General features: G+C 51.5%; 1 protein-coding gene across 1 annotated transcript in view; it reads right to left on the bottom strand.

The window, feature by feature from the left end:
* Positions 1 to 11,981, bottom strand: part of PLEKHA6 (pleckstrin homology domain containing A6) — a 112,182-nt gene extending 100,201 nt beyond the window's left edge. The window contains exon 1 of the mRNA XM_049634458.1: positions 11,862 to 11,981. The gene's annotated coding sequence lies outside the window, so the exon portion shown is untranslated. The remainder of the gene's footprint in view (positions 1 to 11,861) is intronic.
* Between the last annotated feature and the right edge of the window lie 5,496 nt (positions 11,982 to 17,477).

Genomic DNA, 17,477 nt, shown 5'->3' on the forward strand with positions numbered 1-17,477 from the left:
GAGGACCAGACCAGACTAACGGACGCCGAGACTAGCCAGCTCTCCCTTCCCAGGCAGCATCTCGAGCCAGAGAATGATGAGGCCAGAGCCAAAGCAGTAAGAGGGAAGGGCATCAGGAAAGGAAAGACGTAAATTACTGCTGTCCCTAGCTCTACCACGAAACCCCCTTCCCAGTGCCGTAGCCTCCTCTCCAGGCCATATCATAACTCATCTGGTGGAAGGCTCCCACTGCACACTCATCCTGAACAGGGTCCTTGCGTGTGGTGAGACCGAGAGAGACCCCCAAATGGAATCAGAGCGGAGAGGTGAGGGGAGCAAGCGAGAATGAGGATGAGGATGAGGAAAAAGAAAGAGAATGAACGCGTCCTTGTTGGGATTAATTTTCAAGGAGCAAACAAAAGCAATTAATGGGGGAAGATGGGCTCCCCGGGCCTGGCTGTGGTTAAGGGAGGCCACCTGGGTGACTGGGTCCTGGCCGTCTGCAGGGCGATTAGAAAGAAGGTGAGAGGCTGCCCGCTGGAGGACAGTCCACGGGAAAGGGCTGTGAGCGTGCTCCACAGGGAGGGAAGGATGTAATCTGGAAGCGTGTACCAGAGTGATGACGCGTTGTGTCGGTGAACAACGCACACACCCAGAGACCTAGCGGGGCAGCTCCATCAACCGTCACTGGCCAGAAAGCCATCCCGAATGTATAGTGTTTGCCAAACCCTTGAGAACAAGAAGTCATACCACGATGGGTAATGTGGAGTATGTGCCCGCTCTACACCGAGCACAGGATATTCTACAGGTCTTCCTTCCGTCCAAATGACAAACAACTATTGTCCACCCCGTTTTACAGATGATGAAACTGAGCTTCCAAGAGGTTAAGGGTCCAGGAGAGAAGATTTGCCCTAAGTTCCCAAGGACCTAGGTTTCCATCGCAGCTCTACAACTTAAAACATAAAAATTTTTTTAATGTTTATTTATTTTTGAGAGAGACGGAGACAGAGCTTGAGCAGGGGAGGGGCAGAGAGAGAGAGAGACACACACACAGAATACAAAGCAGGCTCCAGGCTCTGAGCTGTCAGCACAGAGCCCGACGCGGGGCTCGAACCCACGGACCGTGAGATCATGACCTGAGCCCAAGTCGGACGCTCAACCTCCTGAGCCACCCAGGTGCCCCACGGCTCTACAACTTTTTAACCATGAGACCCAACGATGTCACCTTGGACGCACCACATAACATCTCCCCACCGCACCTTCATCATCTGCAAAACAGGGATACTACCACGTCCCTCCCAGCTTGCTGTAAAAATTAAGATAATTTATAAGTATAAGCTCCTAGCCAGTGCCGGTAAGTGCGCACACTGAGTGTTCAGTAAATGTTTGTCCTCCTCCCCGCCCCCTGCCTTCCAATAAGATAATCGAGTCGTCCATCCAACAGACAGTGGAGTGTCCGATGTGTGAAAAGGGGGAAGGAAAGAGAATTTATGGAGGCCCCTTTTCATGCCAGTCGCTAGGTCTTGAGGGTAGGTGTGGAGATGAACAAGGACAGAGTGCCTGCCTTCAAGCAGGAGTTTACAACCTAGCAAGCCAAGCCCATAAGTAACTTAGTGCCAGGATGTGCTGAGAGCCGTGTGAGACAGCGCGACCAAAGACTAGAAAGGGGGAGGGAGGCCAGATGCAGGAAGAGAGCTAGGACTTCTGTGGGGGCCTCAGGAAGGTTCTGAGAAGAGGTCACACGGCTTCTGTGCCTCGTGAAGGGCTGGATTTGGAATGGAAATGAAGGGGTGGGGTTTCTTGCCGCCTCTCCAGAGGCAGCCACGCAGGGGATTCATGAGAGACCAGTAGTTTTCTTTCCAGGGCGGGAGGAACAAAGGTGATGCAAATTCTCTGCTGATCCTCTCCTGAGAGGTGGAGTCTGTTCCTTCCCAGGGCATCAGGGCAGGTCTGTGGCTCTCGGTTGGACCCACAGAATGTAACAGAAGTGGGGTTGTGTGAATTCTGAGGTTTGGGCATAAGAAACCCCAAGGGGTGCCTGGCTGGCTCAGTCAGTGGAGCATATGTGATTTTCGATCTCGGGGTTGTGAGTTCGAGCCACACGTTAGGCGTACAGATTACTTTAAGAAAAGAGTTTCTGGGGCGCCTGGGTGGCTCAGTCGGTTGGGGTTGAGCGGCAGACTCTTGATTTCGTCTCAGGTCATGATCTCATGATTCCTGAGATGGGAACTGACAGCACGGAACCTGCTTGAGATTCTCTCTCTCTCTCTCTCTCTCTCTCTCTCTCTCTCCCTCCCTCCCTCTCCCTCTCCCTCTCCCTCTCCCTCTCCCTCTCCCTCTGTCCCACCCCTGCTCATGCTCTCTCTCTCTCAAAATAAATAAACTTTAATATAAATAAAGAAGGGGCACCTGGGTGGCTCAGTCGGCTGAGCGTCCGACTTCGGCTCAGGTCATGATCTCACGGTTTGTGAGTTTGAGCCTCGCATCGGGCTCTGTGCTGACAGCTCAGAGCCTGGAGCCTGCTTCAAATTCTATGTCTCCCTCTCTCTCCGCTCCTCCCCTGCTCACGCTCGGTCTCTCTCTCCTTCAAAAATAAATAAAAACATTAAAAAAAATTTTTTTTAAATATAAATAAAGAAAACAAAAGAAAGAAGGTTGAAAAGAAAAAAAAAATCCTGAAGCTTCCACGTAGATCTCTTGGAATACTTTCCCGGGACACTCACCCTCTTGGAACCAGCTGCCACGTCCCCAAGGCAAGTCCAGGCCACGGGAAGAGGCTACATGTAGGTGCTCTGTTAACAGCCCCAGACACTCTCTCTCTCTCTCTCTCTCTCTCTCTCTCACACGCACACACACACACACACACACACACATATGCCTTCCATGGGGTCTGGCCTCATGGCCTCAGCCAGAAAGTGACCTCTCCCTCTCCTGAATTCCCCTGGCACCAATGACAGCCGGGTAAGAAGCCAACTTGCCTGTCTGGCCCAGTCCATCCTTCAGATGACTACAAGGGCAGGAGACACCCAGGCAAGCCCCCGCTGAGCCCGGTAACCCAGAGAACCCTGAGAGGTAACAATACATTACTGCTCTAAGCCACTACATTTTGGGGTGATCGATAGCGAACCAGAGGACGAGGCTTCTATTTCACTAACTTGGGCTGTTACTGGGCAAGTTGGAGCCAGGGTCACACTAGAGATGGGTGAGACAGAGGCGCGGAGGAACTGTACTTTGGGCCAAGGAAGGGAGGGAACCAGTTGAACATCCCCTGCCTGCCCCCCCCCCAGACTCCAGCTTCCTCCCCACCTCAGCTCTTCTCAGCACTGTGCCAGATCTATATGACTCATAATTCACTTCACCCCGCTGGGAAATAGCTGGGGGGAAAAAATCAGTAACATATAAAGATGTTCATAGCACAGCTATTCATAAGAGCAACAAATTGGAAACAACCCAAATTCCCAGTAATAAGAGAAGAGCACTCCAGTAATGAAGTAACCTGACGGAATTATTTATAGCTATTTAAAATGACAAATGTATGGGCCATTGGCATACCTGGAAGTATCTGTGTAAAATAACGTTATACACAAAACAACGCGTGACACAGGACGATGGCCACACGCTAACTACAACTGTGAAATACAGAGACAAGGAAGGGCCAGTGGAATAAGGCATACATTTTAGCATTCACTTACACACTTCTCGAAAAAGCAGGTGTGACTTTCCAAAAAGGCACCAATTCAACCTCACAAATCCTAAAAACGGGGTCACGACTGCATGGGAATTAGGAGGCGACATTTTGAAGATAGGGACATGCTCTCTGTCACCCAGGGACAAAACCCCAGGTTGAGGGGAGGCCCCTGGATGTGACAGGGGTGGAGTGAGCAGGGCTGCGGCATCTCCTCAGCAGGGTAGCTGAATGTTAGGAAACAAACCCTCGTGTTTGCTGACTCAGTGCAAGGAGAAGGACTCACACAAAAGCCACCCATTATCCCATAATTATTGTCTCTCTCGTGCCTGCAATTAACGGCTGTCTGAGAGGCGGCTGCTGGGGTAAATAAATGTTCACCCGCATTAGAGTCAATCAGCCAGCTGAAGCGCCAATTAACGAGCCCACTGCAGAGCCACTTGGGGACCCAGCGGCGACTGTGGGGAGGAAGGGTACAGGACGAGATAACACAGATCTTGGACACACTCCTACCGCAGAAGCAGGGAAGGGATGCTTACAGCAACATCCTGAGCCCCGGGGTAGAAGCCGGTCTTGCCCCAGATGAGCCAGCTGGGTAAGCAGGTGCTCCGACCCCCCAGTGCCAAGTCAGGGGGGGTCTGCGTGCATTCGTGTGTCTGTGAGCAAAGGTTCCTGGGAGCTGCTGCAGCTCCCACATGGGGCAGCCCTGGGCCTGTGGGGGGTGGGGGTGGGGTGTGAGGGGAAAGAGCTGCAAGAGAAGGCTCAGAGGTGCTGTCACCTCCTGAGTGACAGAGGAGGACAGAAACGCGGGGCACAGAGAGGAAGCGGGCAGGGAGCCATCTTGACTGACTTAGGCTGAAACTGACTTACGCTGGCCTTTGGCTGGCTATTCTCCTTACACCGCAAGCTCAGAAACACAGGAAAGAAGCTCACATCAGAGCTTGGTGTCCAACCAAAAGATGATCCTTTTGTCCCGAGAAGGGCAGGAGAGCACGTGGCTGACAGCAGCCACCCCACGTCCTCTCCCAGGGATTTGGGGAAGACAGGAGTGCCCTGTAGTCCTGCATGGCATGCCCAGTGCCCGGTCGCTGTGCTACACCAGCCAGCCAGGCCCTTTCTCCATGGACCTTAGCCAGCAGACCTCAGGCTTGGGGACCAGAGCCCCCAGAAGATGCCTACCAGGCATCAGGGAGCCTCTGAGGTCAGAGGGGAGGAGCATGCATGTCAGAGGTAATCTGGCCCAGCGGTTCTCAATCCTGCCTTCACACCAGAATTACCCAGAGAGCTTTTATTATTTTTTTTATTTTTAGTGTTTATTTATTTTTGAGAGAGAGTGAGCGCCCATGAGCGGGGCAGAGGCAGAAAGAGAGAGGGAGACACAGAATCCGAAACAAGCTCCAGGCTCCGAGCTGTCAGCACAGAGCCCGACACGGGGCTCGAACTCACAAGCCACAAGATCATGACCTGAGCCAAAGTCGGATGCTTAACTGACTCAGCCAAACAGGCGCCCCTATTTTTTTTTTTTTAATGTTCATTTATTTTTGAGAAAGAGAGAGAGAGAGTGCAAGCAGAGGAGGGGCAGAGAGAAAGGGAGACACAGAATCTGAAACAGGCTCCAGGCTCTGAGCTGTCAGCACAGAGCCCGACGTGGGGCTCGAACTCACAAACTGCGAGATGGTGACCTGAGTTGGACACTTAACTGACTGAACCACCCGGGCGTCCCACCCAGAGAGCTTTTAAAATACTAATGCCTGGCACATAGACCATAGACCAAGACCATGACACCATAGACCAACTTGATGAGGTGGAGGCCCAGGCACAGGCAAGGAATGAGTCTCTGATGGTGTGCCACAGAGGTCTGTTGCGATCCTTTTGTGTTCCACGTGTTCATCCACGGTTGGCACAAAGCCTCAGAAGGCAAGGCTACCAGATTTGCTACTGACAAAGCCAGGCTGGGCGGCTAACACACCTACGGCAGAATCAGCATTCCATATACCGGAATAAGGGCCTCACGTCAACAAAACGATATAGCTCGTAAATGTAAAACCCCACATGTAACATCAACAAGATTCTAACTGTACATACAAGCCCCAGGTTTTGAAGTATGCTCAAGAGCATGTTACTAAGAAAATGGGGGAAGTGCACAATCTATGTTTTCCTAAAGTGCATGAGTGTTTTAGAAAAACTGTATTATTGGCATGCCAAGAGGCAGACAGAGAACACAGACTATCTTAGAAATAGTTTTATGTCTGTCCCTAGGAGCCTGGTCAGTAGGACTCATTGTGAGATCTTGGAAGACAGGATTCTTCCCCCCCGTGACCCTCCTTCCTACCCCAGGCTGAGTAATGCAGGGCAGTACTTTGCAAATTTCAATGTACGTATGAGTCACCCGGGAGATCCTGCCAAACGCAGATTTTTATTCAGTAGGTTGGAAGTGAGGCCTGAGATTCCACATTTTTAACAAACTCTCAGACGATGTCGACGCTGCTGGTTCACGAAGAGCAAAGATTTGGAGGGTCTCAGAGGTTTGCCTTGAAACCAGGCCTTCTAGATATGCCTGGGGCACCTGTGTCCCTTGCCCTGTAGGCCTGGGAAGTGTCAGAGCTGGATTTGGAGGTAAGGAAGGCCCCGACCGTACATGCTCAGCTCACTTGATAAGCAAGTGCATAGGGATGAACGGAGAAGAGTAAAAGTGACCCAGAGAGAGAGAAAAGACTTCCCGCTAACTCACACATCACATCATTTATGTAGGAGAGAGGAGGTCTAAACAGCTGTCCGCGGGAAAATAACCTGAGGATTCCAGCACAGTGAGCTCAATTTAAACAGCAGTGACTCACAAACTTAGTCTGAGGTCATAGAAATAGATTGTCAAGGGGCGCCTGGGTGGCTCAGTCGGCTAAGCGTCTGACTTCGGCTCAGGTCACGATCTCGCGGTCCGTGAGTTTGAGCCCTGTGTCGGGCTCTGTGCTGACAGCCTGGAGCCTGTTTCGGATTCTGTGTGTCTCCCTCTCTCTGACCCTCCCCCGTTCATGCTCTGTCTGTCTCTGTCTCAAAAATAAATAAACGTTAAAAAAAAAAAAAAGAAATAGATTGTCAAGTAGGGGGCATCGGAGTCCTGTTGAATAGACCCTATCTGGAGTATTGTGTTCAATTCTAGACAGTTTATTTTAAGAGAATGAAAGCTACCATGTGCCAAGTGACTTCCAGTTGCCAGGCCCTGTTCTAAGCTTTTTACCTGTGATAATTGGCTTAATCCTCTCAACAACCCTATGAGGTAAGTGCCATCACTATTCTTATTTTACAGGTGCATAAAACTAAGGCTCAGAGAGGTTAGGATTACAACCAGGGTCACACAGCTGGCGAGCGTGAAGTCAAGTGCGGGCCGAGGCAGAGGACCCCAGAGCCTAGATTTTTCCTGCTGTGTCCTAATGTCTCTCCACGCTTGCCTGACTCTTGAAACCAAAGGATCGAGACAAGTTTACCAAAGGGTAGAAGACCAACTTGAGATCAGCATTAAGGAAGGCTACACGTTGGAGCCGTCTACCAGGGCCCAAGGCTGCTTCACACGGGAGTGCTCCTAGTCACTGGGGAATACAGTGATCATGCGTCTGGGAAGGTGACTGCTATCTGGGAGGGGGGCTGGACCAAATGAAAGGTTGCTTCCAAAGCTGAGACTCCGGGTCGCTCTCCTGTCTGGGTCTCCCGGTCTAGAAAAAACAGACTCTGACACCCGAGTACAGTGTTTATAATGAGCTACATTTAGCCTGGACCTGCCCACAGATTCTGGCGCATGTGACGGAGAGAAAAATGACAGCAATGCCCAGACTACAACCTGCCCGGGATGGCTGAGAAATTGAGCCAAAGGCAGGCTTGTGGGAAATATGCAAATGAGCTTCTGCGGCCATCCCCTTCCCCTGACTTGTCATCCGGCAAGGTTCTTGCGGGAGTGATGAACTCCTCTAAGCTGGCTGAAAAGAGCTTGCTCCTTCTCGAAGAAATATGAAAAATACACAGTCATCCTCAAGAAGAATGAAAGAGGCTCAGCACTGCCTAACCCAAACTAAACTGTGGGCCAGCACCTTATCTGCATCATCTGAGCGCCCCAGCACGAGGGACAAAGCCATGCGTCCAAGGAGAAACGCAGAGAAGGATGCAAAAGGTGACATCAAACTCTACCTACAAATCCTTCGGCCGATGGCTGGGAGACAGCGATCCCGGCTCTGAGCCGGAAAGTGGAGAGATCTGAGGTCTCAGCCCACCCAAAGCTTTGGGCTGAGAGCAGCTTCGCATCTTACCACCTTGCAAGTTGCCGCATCCCCAAGCATACTGCCCAGGGAAGGTGGGGGAAGGTACGATCAAGTACCCGCTGGTTCACGGCAGTGTGCTAATCGCCGTAGGGAGACACAAATTTATCAGAGGGAAGGACATATGTGAATGACAACATTTCAGAACCACTTCTCTTTCCAACTGGCCGTTTCAACCAATAAAAGACACTTTAAAAATACATATAACTTAATAAGTGTAAGTGTTGATAACTTGGCCTTGGTCCTGACAACACCAGATTTGGAAGACGCTGGGCCCAACCGAGATGCTTCCCGTTCAGATCCAACAAAGTCTTTTCTGGGGTCTGGGCGCTCTCTGTGTCCCTGTGGCTCACCTGCTGGGCCTCCAGAACAGCTGGCCGGAGGCGGCCCATCAAAAGGCACACACTCTCCATCTGTTCCCCCAGAGCTCTTGGTCTCTCCTTCGTCTTCCTGCTTTCGTCCCATGGGGGATCTGCCGCCCCGAGGCGGGTCTGCGGGGTCTCCCTGTTTATCCCCCCACCAAAGCCTGTATGCGCTCTGCCCGTGGTCCAGCCTCACCCCAGTACAAGTCCTACAGAGCCAGTGGTCCCACAAAGTGAGCCCCGTGATAAGGATACCGGGGCCGGGTGGAAACATTCGGGAGCAGCAGACAGGGGAAAAGAAAGGAACGGGTCAAGCCCACTTTGCAGGCTGCTGCTGGAGGGTTAGGTTGGGCCTGAATGAGGACAGAGGGTTTCTGGACTCAGACAAGGCCTGTGCCACAAAAGGAAGCCATGTATGACTGCTGGAGGAACTGGCCCCGTTAGGTAACAACCCCCCACCTCCCTTCGGCTGTGTGTGGAGGAGGGAGTGGTAAGGACCGGCACTCTCTCCTTCCCCCTCCAGCCCAGCTCAGCCTCCAAGCCTCTGCCTCAGCAGTTTGGTGGCTTGCTTTCTGCATGATCTGAAGGGCCCCTTGGTCAGACCAGGAGCGGCCAACGGTCCCTCCCTATATGCACACGAACATGCTAATAACACATGCACACCACCCCCCACCCCACTGCCCCAGGTAGTGGCAGCCCCCCCTCCCCCCCCACCTCTCCCAGGACACAGGGTCCGGGCCCCTAGGGAGAGGAGGCCAGCCGGGCGGTCCTGAGCGGCCACAAATGAGCCATGACTGTTGGGGGGGGGGGGCGCCACGACAAAATGGAGCCAAAATAATAATCACAAGCTACCCCTCCCCCCATCTCCATGATCTCACTGCTAATGTATTTGCATTCAAACTTGGGTCACACGAGGGGTAAGGAGAGGGCTCGGGCAGGAAATGTGGAAACGGCCACAAATTCTAATTCTGATTCTCCCCCCACCGTTCAATGTGGTCTTGAGTAAGTGGCCATTGGCTCAGAACTGCAGGTTCTTCACAAAAAGAGGGCACCAAAAGTCACCCTGGACCAGCTAGAAGGAATATGGTATATAGTTTGTCGGGTACGTGCAGAACGTGCGGGCACAGCGACAAGGGGGACCCTATAGGCTACTCTTACAGCTTCACAGTGTGAATCAGTTTATCTTCAGGCAAGGCACAGTCTCCCCGTATGATCCCAAGCCACTGACTCTCCTTACTGGGAACCCATCTCCCCAGCCTCCGTTCACCCAGCCTCGGACAGAAACTTCCATCCCACTCGAGTTCCGGCAGAATTCCTGGTCACCCACCCACCGGCCTGGCCTGACCCGTTACAAAGGCACCAAGAGCCTGAGATCGGGAGCCTGGACAAGATACCTCTGACCGTTCTCGTTTTTACCGTTGGAAGTGTTGACATTCAAATCAGTGGGTGCTGAAGAAATTAAAGGCCAGCCCAGAGAGACAGGCCAAGCTTGAGGCGCCCCCTGCCCCATCGCCTCTAGAGCCGCAGGCCCTGTGCCACCGGCCCCACCACGCTACCCCGCAGCCCCCTCTTGGGCACCTGGTGCGTTGGGCAGCTTTCTGTGCAGTGGAGTGACGTGTGGAAGCTGGAAAGGGAATACACCCGAACGGAAAGGAAGTGCCTCTCTGCTATAAATGCCTGGCCCGCGCTTCTGTTTGCAAAGGGCAAAGTCTGCGGTGGGAAGGGACTGAACTGCACCCATCTTCTAAGCCCCTACACATGGAAGAACCAAGTTCTGAGGGGACTGAGAGGCTAAATTCTCACAGCAGGGTTGAGAACAGAACCGAGCAGTATGGATTCTGCCCCCTGCTCCTGATTCTTATTGCGGGCCTTATCTTGGATTGATCACAGTAAATATTTATGGGGCGGGGGGGCGGGTAGGATTCTGCCTGAGTATTCCAGAGCCCCTCGTGCCCTCCCCTCTCCAGCCACTCCCAGCCTCAGCCGCCTGGTGCTAAGCTCTCCTTCAGCAGAACCTACTCTGCGGTCAGGTCCGCGCTTGGCAGGCCTCCTGCTGACTATCATTTCTGTGGCGGCACAGGAGGTAGACAATTAAAAGCTGGCTTCTCAGGGGACTGGCTTAAGTCTTTCCTGTCAGAAAATCTGAGGACTTTAGGCATGGCCCCAGGACCCCGACACGGAATCTTTCCTCACAGCCCTACCCAGCCCAGCTCAGTAACCAGAAAAGTTCCTTGTTCAGCCAGGCCTCCCTCCCCGCCGCCCGCCGCCCTCCCAGACTTACCCCCTCGCAAATGCTGAGGGAGCACCCAGGCTGCTTCAGACTCAGTCTCATCTTTCGACAGCCCTCCTCAGTCACCCAGCCGCTCCCATCCCTGTGACAACGGACCAGACGCACGGAGTTCTGCGCTCGGCTCCGGGCCCTCAGTTTCCTCGAGGCGGCTGCGACAGATCCTTTTGGGCATTGAGATCCCAACGGGCAGAACTGAGATCCCAATTTCTCCCCAAGAAGAACCCTCCAGCTCCTCTCACCGCAGCGGGATCAGCACACACAGGGGTGCCTCACGCACCTGAGCCACAGAGACCCCGGGTCAAGCCTTGGCTCTGTGACCCTGGGCAAATCGCACGTGCAGCAACCGCTGATCTGTGAGCTTGGGCAAGCCACGTGACCCCTGAGCTTCAGTTACCTCACCGACTGGAGCTGTGAGGATCCAACCAGAAGGTGAGAGGAGCCCGAGGCCCCACGCACACCTGAGGGAGCGTGTTTCTCAGCGCTTGTCACGCTGAAGGCAGTGGGTGACCCGCCGGTGGGCGTGAAATCAACCTGAGAAGCCAACGCTTTTTTTTTTTTTTTTTTTTTAACAAAACAGGCCAGACTAAACGAAAATCTAACAGGAAGCTGGTGTGCACCACACAGAGTCAGGGTAACACAGACGTGTCGGTCGGTTCTGTGGGAGAAGGTATTTCTACTGGTCGCAGTCACAATTTCCAGTTAGGCCTTACTTTGAAAACTTTCTTGCAGACGGTCCCACTTACAAAAACTTGCTTCCAGCCCTCAGCAGATTGGGATGGTAAACTCTTGAGGGTGAAAGTCACGTCTCTGGGTCCTCAAGGATTCCAACCCTCCCGCCCCCATCCCCTGCCGCAGGGGCCCCAGATACAAGCCCTTGGTGGCTGGAAAGCATTCACGGAATAGAAAATCAGCACGGAAGGAGAGCGGGAAGCCGCCATTGACGGAGACAGCCACTGTCCCAAACAATGTCCCTGGAGGTCTGTGTTAGCACCTCCATTTTACAGATGAGGAAACTAGAGCTCAAAGAGGTGACATCGTCCAGGAGGTGGGGGGACCAGGATTGAGATCGGGGTTTGGCTGGTCCATGGCCTCCCCTCTGGATCTCGCTGCCTGGGAGATGCTGCCCGGCCCTATCAAATCTTCCAAATGTCCTGCATTGGCCAAGAGGATTCATCCCACAAAACACACACACTCACACACGCACGCACCTGCACGGCAGGAAACAACACATCCTTTCCTACCTGCCTTTCTCGGGCTTTCCCAATCCCATGAGGGAGACTGGAGAGGGCTGTGCTGGGGGCATCAGGGATTTGTCTTCGTCTTGGTCCCGCCCTTGTCCTTCTCTGCCTCTTTGAGGCCAATTCCCCCCAGCTCCCCTCCCCCTCCCCCAATACCAGCTAACTGGTTACCCAGGCAACCCAGCTGGGAGGCTGCCAGTTACCACGGCAACCCAGCATGGCCGCCAGGCTGCCTTGCTGTGGAAGGTCAGGGGACCAGTCAGGCGACAGAGCCCTGGGATGTTGCCGGCAGGACTGGCCGGGGCCGGGCCTACGTGCCTAAGGGAATTAAGTTCCTGCTGTCAAAGGACCACGTCCTGGTCTCCCTGAGGCGGGTCCCCCAGCTCAGCAGTTAGGAGGCACCAGCCACCAGCCGGCCTCCACCCCCACCCATCGCCCCATTGCCCTAGCCTCATCCCTGCAACCTTTTCTACGGGAGTTTGGAGGGCTTCTCAGACTCAGCCACTGTCCCTCGGCCTAACCCTGGCCCCCTTCGCCCACCTTCCTTTCTGAGCATATCTGGGAGTCAACGGGCATGCAACCTGTGTGTGTCTGCGTGTAGACGTAGCCTCTCCGTGAATTACATTGGCCATAAAAAGGGAGCTGTTATGTTCTAGCATTTACTATGTGCCAGGCACGTTCTAGGGGCCTTGGGCGTGAAGTTCCTCCGCCGACCCATACAACACACCCATGGTCCCCACCCTGCAGCTAGGGCAGCTGAGACTTGGAGAAGTCAGGGAACTTGTTCCAGGTCGCACAGCGATTAGCTGGCAGAACTAAAGAGTTCAGCTCTGTGGGTCAGCTTCGGAAATTCCTTCGGCTCCTGGCTCCTGCCCCTCCCCCACAAAGCAATCACCCGCTCCAAGGGGACATTTTTTCACATTTATTAAACGATTATTCAGCGTCAGATGGTGCACTCATTATGTCATTTTATTTCGCCCTCCCCTCTGTGAAGGAGGCTATAGTTCCAGTGAGACCCTGCCGAGATCTAGCTTCAGACCCCTTCCCTGGGAATCCTTTCCTGACTCTCCAGGGACAGTCTCCCACTTTCTTTCTTGGCCACCAACATATGTAGCATATGTCTCTATCGCATACAGGACAATTATTTGCTCACACGTCTGCTCCCTTAACTAGACTGTGAATTTAAAAATCCATTTTTGCAACCTAGTACTTGCCTGGTACATAATGGGCATACGGTAAACATTCGCCAAAAGAAAGCGGCAGGGCCAGGATTCTAAGATTCTGCTCATCTGACTATCAGGGCCATGCTCTATCACCTTACTCTGTCTCATTCATTCATTCATTCAATCATTCATTCATTCAAAAAGCAGTTACTAGGGCGCCTGAGTCGGTTAAGCCTCTGACTTAGGCTCAGGTCACCATCTCGCAGTTTGTGAGTTCGAGCCCCGCTTTGGGCTCTGTGCTGACAGCTGGGAGCCTGGATCCTGCTTTGGATTCTGTGTCTCCCTCTCTGTCTGCCCCTCTCCGGCTCGCACTCTGTCTCTGTCTCTGTCTCTCTCTCAAAAATAAATAGACATTTAAAAAAATTTTTTTAAAAAAGCAGTTACCAAATAACTGCTACGTGCTTGGCTCTGTGCGAAACATCACAAAGACAAAGACGAATTCAAGACTATCTCTAGCCTTGAAGCAACTCAGTCCAGAGGAGCCAGGGGCAAGGCTGAGGACAGGAAATAAATGTCCCCCCCACCCCTGCCACATACCAACAGAAGCTTTCCCTGAGCCCAAACTCTCTTCCATCCAAAGCTCCTATAACCAACCAACATTTATTGAGCACCTGCTATGTGCCAAGGCCCTCAAATCAACCACGGTTTGCGGGGAGGAACCAGGAACTACCAGATAGTAGGAGGAATGACTGATAAGGGACAGGGGACCCAGGGACGCCGAGCTTGTTTGTGCAACTCCGAAAGGCTTTCACACCCGATGTGATAAAGCAGTTTCATGTTGCACGGCTTTATGTCCGTACCCACCTCCTATGTTAGTTCAGTTGAACCTCCGTGTTGCAGGCCGGGCAGGAATTATCACTCCCCTTTTCGAGATGAGGAGACTGAAGCTCGGAAGGGGAAGAGCATTGGATTAGAAGGAGGGAACCTGGGTTCTAGACCTCAGCTGTGATGCCAATGAGTCTACACCTGTCAGCACCTCTCCACCCCACCACCCCACCTCTCCAACAGCAGGTTTTCCTTCCCCGCTATGACCTCTTCCATCCTAGACAGTCACAGTTTTAGGCGAGGCAAGCAGGCTTGTGGTCTCTGGGTGGCCCACTGATGCCAATGGGGACCCAGGAACCCAGCAAAATCAGAACAACGACCTTACCACCAGGGGCCAGGGTGAACTTAACAGGCTAATCGCAAGCATCGGGCCGATTAAAAGCAAATTGGGACCTGCGGTTAAGGACTCAGGTTTTCAGGTGATGATGAGCCAGACGGGGTGGCTATGGTGATGTCAGAGCTAAACAGGGACCTCGCTTTCTCCATGGAGGGGGTCCTCGACCCTGCAGGAGTAAAGCCTGAGCACCCATGAATGCGTATCAGATCAGCATTGATATACCCCACCTTATTTCCTGAATCCACTCCATCAGGACCAACTGTCTAGAGAGACTAAATTCAGTGAGGGAGGCAGATTGGACAGTCACCCTAAATACCATCAGCCCTAAACACACGTTTCCTACTAACCCACCTTGGCTCTGGTCTGACCTTTGAGATAAAGCATCGCCTTCTGACACATTCTGTTCAAATGCACACATCGAACTGACGTTTGTATAATTATCTGCATTTTACAAAGCACTTCCATGTATGTTACTCTTCTAGCGATCAACTAGTTACGTGGGTAGTGATACAAACCCCATTTTTCAGATCGGGAAACAAAAACCTCAGGGATATGAAGTGACTTGTTACAAATCATACAGCCTCTAATTTGGACCAGGATTTGAATCTAATGTCTTCAAATTCCAGACGGGCATCCTTCCCACAACCCGGGCGGGCAGTGTCCCAACTCTCTCTTATTGCTACTTTGGGAGATGCAAATCGGGCTCACAGGAATAAGGAGGGATTGATCAGTACAGACGGACGCAGTGGGGAGGGGGCTCCAGTGGAGTGTCCTGTTGGCAGAAGACGCCAGAGGAGCCAAATCCCCTTCATCCGGGTACCTGCCAGCAGTCCCCAGAAGTGCGACATTCCAGGGGATCATCCTGGGAATGGGGTGTGGCTGCCTCATCACGCTCTGTGCTGGTGGGACCACACCCCAGTAAGGCTCCAGAAAAGCCTGAAAAAGGAAGTGGGGTCATTGGAGGCGTGGGGGCACTTAGTCTAGGACAAGGAGACTTGGGGTGCTTGGAGGAGGGAGATCATGATACTGTCTTGAGATATGTGTGTGTTTCGCACAAACCAATAACGGTAAGATAATGGCAAACACAGGTGTCGCTCTGCTTGCCATGATTCTACCTGCTCTGCATAAATGACTTCACCTATCTTTACAAGAAGTCCAGGAAATAGGTAACATTGTTATCTTCATTTTACAGATGGAGAAACTGAGGCACAGAGAGTTTTTTTTTTTTTTTAAGTCACTGTCAAGGTCATATTGCTGGTAAATGACAGAGTCCAGATTCAACCCAAATTTCACCCCATAACTGCCATCTTGACAACTGCACTAAACTACCTTTTAAGAAAAGCCAAAATCTCGAACAAATGACAACAGATGGACTATTCATACTTTATACACCTCTTTTTGGGGCGCCTGGGTAGCTCAGTTGGTTAAGCGTCCAACTTTTGGTTCAGGTCATGATCTCACGGTTTGTGACTTCGAGCCTCACATTGGGCTCTGTGCTGACAGCTCAGAGCCCGGAGCCTGTTTCAGACTCTGTGTCTCCCTCTCTCTGACCCTCCCCCATTCATGCTCAGTCTCTCTCTGTCTCAAAAATAAATAAACGTTAAAAAAAAATAAAAAATAAATAAATCTCACCACTAATCAAACCAATGGGTTAAAACAATGAAGAAGCAAGGGATTAAAGCAATGAAAATGTTTCAATATTCGATGCTGACGCTCGCGTAACAAAATGCGTTCTCAAACACAACTGCAGGGAACGTAAATTAGTAATTTCCAGCCAAGAATTTGGCAAAATACGTCAAAATGTCTTAAAACAGCAATTCCCTGTTGGTGGGAATGCACACTGGTGCAGCCACTTTGGAAAACAGTACGGAGTTTTCCCCAAAAAGTTAAAAACAGTACTACCCTAGGATCCAGCAATCGCATCACAGGGTATTTACCCAAAGAACACAAAAACATTAATTCAGGGGGATACATGCACCCCTGTGTTTATAGCAGCATTATTTACAATAGCCAAGATGTGGAAGCAAGCCGAGTGTCCATCGACGGATGAATGGATAAAGAAGATGTGGGATATACATACAGTGGATTACAATTCAGCCACAGAAAAGAATGAAGTCTTGCCATTTGCAACAACATGGATGGAGCTAGAGGGTATTACGCTAAGCGAAATAAGTCAGAGAAAGACAAATAACATATGATTTCACTCATATGTGGAATTTAAAAAACAAAACAAACTAGCAAAAGGCAAGAAGACAGAGAGAGAGAGAAAAACCAAGAATCAGACTCTTTGCTACAAAGAACAAACCGATGGTTACCAGAGAGGGGGTGGGCCAGGGAATGGGTGAAATAGGTGATGGGGATTAAGGAGGGCACAGATCGCAATGAGCACCGGGTGATTAAAATAAAAACTTTAAGGGCGCTTGCGTGGCTCAGTCGGTTAAGCGTCCGACTTCGGCTCAGGTCATGATCTCATGGCTCATGGCTTCAAGCCCCACATCCGGCTCTGTGCTGACAGCCCAGAGCCTGGAACCTGCTTCGGGTTCTAGGTCTTTCTCTCTCTGCCCTTCCCCTGCTCGCACTCTGTCTCTCTCTCCTTCAAAAATAAACATTGGGGTGCCTGGGTGGCTCAGTCGGTTAAGCGTTCGACTTCAGCTCAGGTCATGATCTCGCAGTCCGTGAGTTCGAGCCCCGCGTCGGGCTCTGGGCTGATGGCTCAGAGCCTGGAGCCTGCTTTCGATTCTGTGTCTCCCTCTCTCTCCGCCCCTCCCCCGTTCATGCTCTGTCTCTCTCTGTCTCAAAAATAAATAAACGTTAAAAATAAATAAATAAGTAAATAAACATTAAAAAAAATAAAAAATAAAATAAAACAGAAACTTTAAAAATAAATAAATAAAATAAATAAAAACACAGCAATTCTATTTCTAGAAAGGTAGCCTAAGGGGAAAAAAATCATTGATATATGTAAAGATTAAGATATTTATATGTTCACTGCAGCATTGTTTATAAAAGCAAAAAAATTGAGGGCGCCTGGGTGGCTCAATCGCTTGAGCGACTGACTTCCGCTCACGTCATAATCTCACAGTTTGTGAGTTCGAGCCCTGCACTGGGCTTGCTGTTGTTAACACAGAGCCTGCTTTGGATCCTCTGTCCCCCCTCTCTGCCCCTCCCCCACGGATGCTCTTTCGCACGCTCTCTCTCTCTCTCTCTCTCTCTCAAAAATAAACATTAAAAAAA

The sequence above is a fragment of the Panthera uncia genome, chromosome F1 (genome assembly GCF_023721935.1).
Source record: "Panthera uncia isolate 11264 chromosome F1, Puncia_PCG_1.0, whole genome shotgun sequence".
NCBI classification, from domain to species: domain Eukaryota; kingdom Metazoa; phylum Chordata; class Mammalia; order Carnivora; family Felidae; genus Panthera; species Panthera uncia.